The sequence below is a fragment of the Phoenix dactylifera genome, chromosome 1 (genome assembly GCF_009389715.1).
Source record: "Phoenix dactylifera cultivar Barhee BC4 chromosome 1, palm_55x_up_171113_PBpolish2nd_filt_p, whole genome shotgun sequence".
NCBI classification, from domain to species: domain Eukaryota; kingdom Viridiplantae; phylum Streptophyta; class Magnoliopsida; order Arecales; family Arecaceae; genus Phoenix; species Phoenix dactylifera.
Genome location: NC_052392.1, coordinates 38,433,449 through 38,442,801, shown reverse-complemented (window position 1 = coordinate 38,442,801; position 9,353 = coordinate 38,433,449). Strand labels below are relative to the sequence as shown.

Below are 9,353 nucleotides of genomic sequence, written 5' to 3'. Positions count from 1 at the left end.
ATTTTAAAAAATAATTAAACTACTAAAGGTTTAGAAGCAAGATACCTATAGTGGGGACACCTTAATTTGAGTTGTCGGACATTTGAAATAGATCATCGAGAGGGTAGTGGATAGAAATGATGACCAACGAGAGATGACTACTAATGGTTCTAGTTTTTTTTCTTTCTGTTGACTGATTATAGACTCAAAGCTAAACAACCATGACCCATGATTTACCAACACAACGGATGGTTTTGAAACATTTCTCACCGGGTTTTGGTGCTGTCCCCAGAGTTCCTTCACTGAATCTGTTGATCACCGAACAAGATCTCTATTATACATATTTTATATTATATATAAAGAATAGTTGAAAAAGAAGAAAAAAAATATATTTCATGCATGGCACGGATTATAAGGTAGCATATATTTAAAACAGAGGAATACATGCAGGAAGTGGAATACTGACACTGCACCATCAAGATGGGCATGAAACTAGCTATTTATTGCAATAGAGTAAGGTGCAGGGTTGAACCCTGGAGTTGAAATTTTGTCTGCTGTGCACTAGAAATTACAAGCTCCTTTTCTGTTTTTTTTTTTTTTATCAACCCAGAGAACCCTGGAGCAGCCACACGTTACATCAATCTGAAACCTGTGTTCCTATAACCCGAAGGTAACTGAAACGTTTTAACTTTGGAGATGAATCATCCGTTTCAACAAAAAAAAAAAAAACGAGAGAGAGAAAATTTCATAAATCAAGCATGGTAAATTGCATATAAGAACATGAAGTGCACCAAGTGGGTCACAAAAATAAAGCCCCATTCAGCCTATGTCACCACTCTTTCTGGTGATGATGAGAACACTAATAGCACACTCTTATCAGTACAATATCTACTTCTACTATGCATCCACAGTAGCTTCTTGAGGTGCAAGTGCTTCTTCTCCCTCTTTTGGAACTCGGTCAATCCCTTTCCACTGTCAGTGACACCGACCTTGCCCCTGGGATCATCTGGAGACTTGAAGATACTCTCTCGCTTTATCCCTGAGAACCCAATGTACAGCAGCATCAACAACAACAACAAAAAAAAGGGAAATCAGAATCAAATTTAGATTTCATATAGAATGGATAAGACGTATTGTTGAGTCGAAAAGGTGGTATTCTAAATACTGCCGAACTAATATCGAGATCCATATCGGTCGGCAGTCGGTACAGTTCAATATCGATTCAGTACTGAACCAAAATCAGTACGGCTCGTGCGGCACTCTGGCAATAATGTCATAGTGCCCACAGTCAATCTGGTCAAAAATCGGATTGACTTGGTACTAACGGACCGGTTCCAGCCGTTTTCGATTCGAAAAGAACCGGTTTCAGCTGGTCTCATTGCAGTTCCGGCCCGAATCGAATTGAAATATCACATTTTAAGCAAGCCACTGACATTACATTTTGTTGAGGAAGATTAAAATATATATCTTGAACTCAGGTCCATAAGTTGCCAACAATGCTGGAAACAGCTCTAGGAGAGAGTTCTCTTTAATGATTACTCAAAAACAATGAGTGAGAACGGAAACCTCATCCAACAGGGAATATTTTTCCTTCAGATGATCTACTTTATCAAAGTACATTGTGTCCGCCATGGACACATTCTGTGGCATTCGCACGCACAACCATGGAAAACTTACTTTATTTGTAAAATTCTACAATGTTTAGGCCCTTTATGCTCATTCCAGAGGCACTTGATATGAAAAAACAGCATTAGAGTTTATTATCACTTCCTCTTGATAATAAAGGGTTTCTAATGAATCCAACAAAATGAAAATAAATTACATAATTACACTCTATTATACGAAATCTTCGAGAATTGTGACAATGAAAATTGCATTCATCAAATACTCGAAAGATTCGTACAAGTTGAAATATAAGTGCATATTTAAGAGTTTCTGACAAATAAAATATATATGGCAGGGAAAAGGTACAAAGCTTGCCCTGGGAGTTTCAATCACAGAACAATAAATGCATTTTATTGTCATTAAACTCAGAGAAAGTTTTACCTCTCTAAATCTGTTAAAAGACAAAAACATGTTTTGCATGTAAATGAACGGTATAGTATAAGTTCAATTCAATGTTAAAAAATAATAAACAAGACAAAAGAACGAGATCCGGGGAAGTATCCCAGATAGGTCCTAGACTCAAGTTATCCAAGGGAGACAACGTTACCACCGGCAAATCTAGAAGGTTACCAAGGAAGAAATCTAGACTCCAGGAGTTCGCTCCATTGTCTTCACTGATGCTGAAATTAATGGAGCTAGTAGACGAACGGTGAACTCCTACGTCAGTAGGTTTCTGAGCAAAGGTTTGCCTTGTGATTTCCTTCTCGATAAACTGAAAAAGCGTTTGATATTTCCTAGGGGTTATGAATTATTCTGGATATGCCAAAGTTATGGGAGCATAAGATAACCCTCAGAATAGCACCATCGGCTAGTTCTCCATGAAGTGGTCAAAGGAGGTTCCACCAAGGTGTGCGTTCAAAATGATCTAAGTCATCCTCTTCGATATGACATTAACATAGTGCCTTTCACTATAAAAATATTTCCTTACTTTATTACCTGTGGAAGGATAGGGCATCTTGAAGACGAATGCAATCACATAATGGGCAGGGAAGCAGAAAGGAGGAAAAAGGAAGGGATCCGCTCAAGCATTAAACTGGTTACCACCCAGACAGACATTATTGAAGGCTGGAGAACGGTTACCCAACAATTCAATAGGAGGGCGACAGCAGGACAACGAGTAATGGGGAACAAGGTGACAACAGAGGTGGTGAATCAGACGAGCCGTCCTCCAAGAAGTGGAGTAGGATAAGGATGATTAGGGTATCCGATACACCCTGCTTGGGGTATCTCAGAGTATCCGTCCTCCAAGAGTAGCTTGTATGATGCAGCTGGGTACCCCTACCGTGATAGTAGGTGACTACAACTGTATTGATAGGTCACTTGACAAACAGAAGAGGGGGGAGGGGGGAGGGCATTCTCGGGCAAAGCTGAGGTCAAGGAATTTCAATACTTCATCGCTACTAATGGTCTGGTGGATCTTGAGTGCACCGGGCCGAGGTTCACTTGGTACAACAATTGTCAGAGTTGAGTGAGGGTTTGAGAGAGGATCGACCAGGCTTTTGCCACAGTAGGGTGGATCCAGGACTTCTCAGACTACCATGTGTGTCACTTGCCTCGTATTGGGTCAGACCACTGCCACTACAAGAAAATTGGCCTTTCCCGACGCTTTTTTCCTGACGCTAGGGAGAAGCGTCGCGAAAAAAGGGTTCGCCGCCAAAATATACCGACGCTTTAGTTAAGCGTTGGTAATTCTCAAGAAAAGACGACGCACAAAAGCGTCGTTGTAATAGCCGACGCTTATTAGCGTCGTCATAGTCCCAAGATAAAACGACGCTAATAAGCGTCGTCAAAAGCCAAATTAACAACAAAACCAAGCGGCCGGCCCCTTCCTCCTCATTTTACATCCCGATCGAATCAAGCCCTAGCTCCTCTCCTCCTCCCTCCTCTCCTCTCCGGCGCCGAGCGACGTCCGACGGCCACCGCCTTTCTCTCTCCCTCCGTCCCTCGCGCTCTTTCCCCCCTCGCGCGGCCTTCATTCCACCGCCTCTCCTCTCTCCGACCACCCAACACCGGCGCCTCCCATCCCCTCTTTTTCTCTATTTTCTCATTTTCCGCCTCCTCCTTCCGCTGTCTCCCTCTTCTCCTCCTCTCAATGGAGCCTCGTCAGTTGCCGCCTCGTCATCGCTGGTGGGTGCTTTGGAGAAGAAGTAGACGGGGAAAAAGCTAAGTTGTTGAAGCCATCATCAAGGTGAGACCCAATTTTTAATTTTCTTTACGTTAGATTTTTGACGTTAGAGGGCTAAATCTTAAAGGTTTAAGGTAATATTTAGTTTCTGAAATTTTGGAAATAGTGGGTATCAAAATGAGCAGAAATACACATATATGGGTATCAAAATAACCTAGAAATTGAATACAATAGAAAATGATCCCCCACCGCATTGAGTAACTGCTTGAAAACTGCATCTGGAAGATAAGCCAAGGTTGTACCACAGTCAATAATGGCACCTTTATTTGCTCCATCGTCAAATAAATAAGTAGGAAGCCTTAGAAAAAGTCCCACCAACCTCAATTCCTATCAAGTTGACATTGTAATGTTTCCTGTGGAAGTTAAAATTTTGAAACTTGAAAAAAGTTTCGCATCACTAATAACTAGTAAATACAGTTATTGTGGCACACATAAGTAATTGCAGTTGATTCAAAGGAAATCAAATCTACCAAACCTCAGAACTTTCTGAAATTCTAACAGAGGTGGAGGACTTCATGGTAATCTCAATACCAAAGATTAAGAAACAAATGGGCACGAGAAGCCTTAGCCAAAGAAGCCAAAGCAGGAATGGAGTCAGGGTACCACCGGACAATGAGCATAGGAGGCAAGAGATGGATCGCATAATCATAAAACAATCATCTGTGAAGATCCAAAGAAACACAATTAAACTCAAATAGAAACATCTAGCTTTATAAAGTAACATTCTCTCCAATATTTCCCTCCAAAAAAAAAAAATTTAATTTGCCTGTGAAAGAGCTAGCTTTATAAATAGAATATTTTATAGATATTCTTTAATTTGCCTGTGAAAGAGCTAGCATATATAAAACATAGCGTATTCTAGCTGGATAGTGCCACAGTAGAATGATCAGTGTTAATATTGGTTCCTATGTTGAATTTGGAGTCTAACTTTCGTTGTAATTTAGTAGAGGTGCTGATTCAATTTCATAAGATGCATCTAACAGTGGTGACAACATGATTTACCATTTTGGTTTACTAATTTCAATCATGTGGCACATGATTCCATTGCTAGTTGTGATATTATCATATGCCATCATTGTTGTATAGTCAAGATTTGGTTCATCAAACTGAGGGATTCATGTATATACTATTAAGGTAGTGGTTTTAATTGTAAATACCATGCAAGCTGTCCTGGTTTTTTTGTGGAATGGGCCAGCATACCTGACACTTAGGACAATAGATGTCTCATTTGTTTTGGTCCATTTTTTGACTCATCCCATTCTGAAACATGACATGAGAACAAAACAGGGAGCTGGAGCAGAAAAGGAGAGCATGCTGCCAGCAGCAAAGTCAGAGAATATAGAATAAAAACAGTGTGATTAAAGAAAGAGAACCACTGAAGAGAAGTGGAAATCAAAAACAAGAGAATGACAGAATTAGCTTCTATAAGAATCATTGCTCATAGTCACAGCTCTATAACCAAATCTGTACAAATTCACTATTCTTCTTGACCATTTCTATGTCTATATTTAAATAAAAACTAATTATTTGCATGTTTATCTAATGAAGAAAATGTACTTTAAATCCTTGAATTCTTGACATCTTGTTAGTTTTGTTGGTGTCTAAATGCACTATTATGCCATACTAGGATAACATATCCGAAGTGTCTGACTGTATCTAGTAGACTTGTATCCTAGGTGGTGATACAAGTAATTAGATGGAATCAGATTCCTCACCCTCACCCATAATTAAATTAAAAGGTGATTTGCAGTATGGACATCTTACAGGGACTACACACTATACAACTGCCCTACTGTATTCATTCGCATTTGCACGCCATCTCCTATAATTGTGCATGCTAAATGCTACCATGTTGCAGTTAGAGATCGAGTGGATGCCCAACCATGCACCCAACTATACCTTTCCATCCTACAGAAATAGGCGACTGACAGCCTCAAGCTGACAGAAAAATTTCACTGTTTTCGCCTGTAATGGGTGATCAACCTCTTTCCTTAATTGGTGTCCGGGAAAGGTAAGAGCTAAATGACCCAGCCCAGACCAAAAACACCCCGAAGATCTCAAATAAATGCCAGCAACCAGGTTACCAAATTTCGGCTCTCATGAATCATTCCATTCCATTTGCCTGTTAAATAGCGAAATGCTAACAAAGCTCCCATCTTTGTCAAAATTGTGCATGCAGTTTTTTTTAAATTTTTTTTTCCAGCAATGCTAAAACCTAGGATCATCTCAATATGGAAAATAAAACCCTAATCTTGTCTGCCTAAATACGAGATAAAAGAAAAATCCAAAGATGAATTGTGCCAATCTCTCTTTCCAGCAATACGAGACAAGGAGAATTAATATAAGGGGTTGGTCTGTATTTATATTTGGTGTGTTGCTACCTTTGTTGTCTTTGTTAGTTTAAAAGATGACCGTAAGTGACAGATGGGAGGCCAACGGGCCATGTAGCATAGTATGTGCTGCCCACTTGCATTTACATATATCCTTCATCTTGAATACAGATATCATTTCTGTATGCTCTCCAACTGTGGTGTCATTTCTGAATACAGATATTTAATACAGATACCAGGTAACAATATGCCCCGAGGGAGACGATTTAGAGATGTGGAGTTCCAGCATTCTCAGGTGGGATCTACTTCTGAGCAGTCCCTGCAGTCCCAGTAGCCATGTGAGCATCAGCAGCACGAGTCAGGATTTCAGCGCGAGCCTTCTGCTGATTGCTCGGAGGATGAGCTCCGGATCCAGGGTAATTCGATTTAAAGTTCATATTTTATGTTCATATTTGTCTTCAACTTTTTAAGACATTTTATTTAATTTGAATAGATGGACAAGGGACAGTGAGGACGAGACGGGGACCCACTCAAGCAAAGGATGTGTGGAAGCTTCCTCCGGGTGAGAAGATCATCATCCGATGCAACGAATTGGGGCAGCCCATCAATAGAGCTGGAAGTCTTCTATCAAGCTTTTTAGGATCGGTTGCACGCAAGGGTCAGCTGTGTCCGCTCAACTATACGAAGTGGAATGACATGCTTCCTTCGTATAAGGTTGAGCTTCTTAGACTCATACAGGTAATGAATTGAATTTGTTCTTTTTAATTTAACACCTCCTGCATGTTAATTTGCTTACTACCATGATTTTACTTTTGAGGTTTAATATTATTATAACATTCTGTATCTTGTTGTAGGGTAAGTTTGTACTCCCTCCAGAGAGCCATGATTGGGTGCTAAAGTCCCTCAACCGCAAATGGAAAGAATATAAAGCAAAATTGAAGACGGACTTCAAGCGTGAGGGTATGACAGAGGAGGAGGTTGCTCGTGTGACTCCTCCTGATGTATACCCTCAGCAGTGGAGGGAGCTTGTTCACTACTGGTTTTCTGAAAAAGGACAGGTCACGTATATTGTTTCAATATCTTCTATTATCTTTATTATTAATATAGATTGCAAATATATACATTGAATAATATTATACTGTGTGCTTTTATTTTGGCAGACATATTCTAATATTGGTAGAGCTGCACGAGCATCTCAAGCAGTTCCTCATACTTCAGGCTCGAAGAGTTATGCGAGACGTAGAAATGAATTTGTAAGTTTGTTTGAAACTATTTGAAACTCTACTAACATATAGCACGTATCATGATATATAGTTTGGCAATATACTTTCCGTATGTGTAGATAGTAGAGCATGAAAGGGAGCCTGGTGAGGTAGAGTTTTATAAGATGACCCACACTCACCGAGATGGCAGCTTGTCCGGGACGAGTCGAGAGATATAGTTGTATGTATTCATTTTTTATTTGATCATAATTATTTTATTAATTTTACTTCCTTTAAATTATTAATGTGACTGTTTATTTTTTTGAGAGAGATATAGGAAAGAGCTACAAATCTCATTTCAGAGCGCGTCGGGGAGTCATCATCATCCGACGCGGCCAGTTGCGTCGAGGCTCAGGTCTATGCAGAATTGATGGGCCCAGAACGTTATGGACGCGTGAGGGGTTATGGTATCGGAGTTACCCCCACTCAGCTGTCTGCAGTGAGCCGATATACCCAAGATGCCAGACAAGGTACTAGCACTGCAGAGGTTTGTAGTTTGAAGACAGAGATGGCACAGTTAAAGCAGTCATATGAGACAAGGATAGAGGAGATGAGGCAGAGTCATATGACTGATATGGCGGAGTTGAAGCAGAGCCAAGAGTTGAAGATACAATCTTTGCAGGATCAGCTTGACCATATTTCATCTTTTTTGCAGAGATTTGCTCCTCCGGTACATAACTAAATATATTTGAATATTTTATATAATTATAATGTATTCTTGTATGAGCGTGATGACTTTCGTATTTTTAGTTTCTAAAGTATTTTTTTCTTGTAGGTTGCTGATACTTCATCTACTCGTAGAGATGATGATGCCGTCGACTCTTGATACATCGTAGATTGTGTACTTACGATTTTGAGATGAATGTTTTTAGATTGTTTTAATTTTTTTTTTTGATACTTACCTCAATTTCCAAAATACGATTATGCCAGAACTTTGATAAGTATAGATCTTGGAAAGGACTTTAATTAGTATGTTCTATGTTGACTTGACAGGAACATGGTTCCAAAATCTTATGTATAACAATTAGTTTGTAGAGTTTGATCGGTTTAAGATAGATAATGCAGATTCGGTCAACCTCAGCCAAAGGAAGAAACACTATCTAGACACTCCACTCCATTTTAGGTCCTAACGGGCTCCAGGGCCAATAGACCGGTCCCATTACTGGTATAATGGTATAACCCTTGCACTATTGACAAGTCTTCTCGCTCTTTTCTCTGCAAATTAGTGACTGACATGGATCATTTGCTGCTACTTGGTACAGGTCCAGCATCCCAGTAATGCTGAGTTAATCCATAGTGGATTTGCAGGGTGAGAATTTTTAGCATGTATTACTATTGCTTGATCAATTGAAGTATTGAATTGGCATCATCCAGCTAAAAAACATGCATTTGTTAGTTATAGAAATTTAAGTTGTATGCCATATTTTAGGTGGTTAATTTTGTTTAATTTGCTTTATGATCACTTTGCAAACTGGCATTTTCTGATTGCAATACAACTTTCTTATATGGTTTACATGGTACTGTTGTGGTAAATGAAGGTGATTCATGTAATGATCGAGGTTAGTGTATGTGCCAGTCTGTATTCAATCTTTGATTTGTAAACCTACTTCACTGATTGACTTTAGTTTTCTAGATGGCCTTTGAATCTGTATTATAGATGCAGGCTAAACTTATGTGTGATTCAAGAATGATAGAGATGTTGCTATAATGTTTGGAATTGTAACCATGGTGCTTCATAATTGAACAGTAAGATGGTCATCCTTTCTTGTGCACGATTCACTGGCAATCATCTCTTAAGTTCCCTAAAGCCTAGGATTGCATAGGCTAGGAACCATTCTTCGATGGCGAGCTTTGTCTTGGTGCCCTCGAGGGAGGACCACCTGAAAGCGGTATAAATTACGGATGATGTGTTGAGACTGGTGACAACTCAGA

General features: G+C 39.6%; 1 long non-coding RNA gene across 1 annotated transcript; it reads left to right on the top strand.

Annotated features, from left to right (window-relative positions):
* The first annotated feature begins 8,078 nt into the window (after window positions 1–8,078).
* Window positions 8,079–9,047, top strand: LOC120105449. Its single transcript, XR_005507855.1, has 3 exons — window positions 8,079–8,091; window positions 8,197–8,594; window positions 8,684–9,047. It is a non-coding gene; the product is annotated as an uncharacterized LOC120105449 (long non-coding RNA).
* The last annotated feature ends 306 nt before the right edge of the window (window positions 9,048–9,353 follow it).